Source organism: Orycteropus afer, unplaced genomic scaffold, assembly GCF_000298275.1.
Source record: "Orycteropus afer afer isolate SDZICR_OR568_19922 unplaced genomic scaffold, OryAfe1.0 scaffold00536, whole genome shotgun sequence".
In the NCBI taxonomy this organism is placed as follows: domain Eukaryota; kingdom Metazoa; phylum Chordata; class Mammalia; order Tubulidentata; family Orycteropodidae; genus Orycteropus; species Orycteropus afer.
Genome location: NW_006922123.1, coordinates 914,436 through 916,375, shown reverse-complemented (window position 1 = coordinate 916,375; position 1,940 = coordinate 914,436).

The following is a 1,940-nucleotide window of genomic DNA, read 5'->3' as shown; positions in this document are numbered from 1 at the left end:
AGGGGCGCTCAGGTCCCTGCCAGACCGCAGCTCTGTATATCTCCTTTTTTGGTATTTTCACGCAAATTCTTCTGCTAGTTGGGGTTTAGTCTACTTCTGTATCCTTCTCTTCAAGGCTCAGGGGTCCAAGATTAACTTCTGTGTCTGTGTCAACTGTTTTCCCTTTTCTTTGTTGAAGAGGGTCTGTGCAGTCCTTCTGCCTAGTCCGCCATCTTCCACCATCTAAAACTCTTTCTTGATTTTAAACCAATCAATATCCCCTTGCTCTGTCTGAATGACTCTCCTGGGCTGTGTCCAAGTTCCACATGAGCATAATTAAATGGCCTGGAATTCCCATTCTTCACAATAATATCCATAATTTGTTCTGATCCACACAGCTGAGTGCCTTTGCACAGTCAACAAAACATAGGTAAACGTTTCTGGTATCCCCTGCTCTCAGCCACATTCCATATGGCATCAGCAATGACATCCTTCATTCTATGATCTCTTGTGAGTCCAAGTGAACTTCTGGCAGTTCCCTGTCCATGTGCTGCTGCATCCATTATTATCTTCAGAAAAATTTGCTTGCATTTGACAATAATGATATTGTTTATTTCCACATTCTGTTGGATTATATTTCCCTGGAATGGGCACAAATATAGATCTCTTCTAGTTAGTTATCCTGGTTGTCGTCTTCAAATGTTCTTGGTGTAGATGAAGCTCTTTTAGCCCTACATCCACTTCTTGAAACATCTCAATCAGTATTCCACCAATTCCTGGACCCTTGTTTTTCTCCAATGCCTTCAGTCAGCTTGGACATCTTCCTTCAATACCATCATATGCTATCTCCTAAAATGGCTGAAGGAGCTCCAGTAGCATAGTGCCTACAGCACTTAACTGCTAACCAGAAGGCTGGCGGTTCAAACCCACCAGCCACACCTAGGAAGGAAGGGTGAGCAATCTACTTCTATAGTGATACTGCCTCGGAAAGCCAAGGAGGGGTTGCTATGGGTTGGGTCTGACTCGATGGCACACAACAACAACAACAAAATGGCTGAACATCCATCAACTCCTTTTGGTACAGTGACTCTATATTCCTTCCATCTTCTTTTGATGCTTCCTGTGTTGTTCAATATTTTGTCAGTAAAATTATTCAACATTGCCTTGAATTTTTCTTCAATTCTTTCAGCTTGAAAAATTCTAAGTGTGTTCTTCCCTTTTGGTTTTCTAACTCCAAGTCTTTGCACATTTCGTTATTATAATTTATTCTGTATTCTCAAAAAAACCCTTTGAAATTTTCTTTCAAGTCCTTTACGTCATCATTCTTCCATTCACTTTAGCTACCCTATGTTCCAGAAGGCTGGCGGTTCAAAACCACCAGCCACTCCTTGGAAGGAAGATGGGGCAATCTACTTCTGTAGTGATACTACCTCGGAAACCCAAGGAGGGGTCACTATGAGTCGGGTACGACTCGACAGTTCATAACAACAACAATATGTTCAAGAACAAGTTTCATAATCTCTTCTGACATTGATTTTTGGGTCTTTTCCTTCTTTCTTCTCTTTTAAATGACCTTTTGCTTTCTTCATATATGATGTCCTTGATGTCATCCCACAATTCATCTGTTCTTTGGTCATTAGTGTTCAATGCATCAAATCTATTCTTGAGATGGTCTCTAAATTCAGGCGGGATATGCTCAGGGCCATATTTTGGCTCTCATGGACTTGTTTTAATTTTCTTCAGCTTCAACTTGAACTTGCACAGGAGCAACTAATGGTCTTTTCCACGGTCAGCTCCTGGCCTTGTTCTGACTGAAGATACTGAGCTTCTTCATTTTCCATTTTTCTATACTGTTGTTGTTGTTAAGTGCCATTGAGTCATTTCCGACTCATAGCGACCCCATGCACAGCAGAACGAAACACTGCCCGATCCCGTGCCAGCCCCACAATCCCTGCTATACT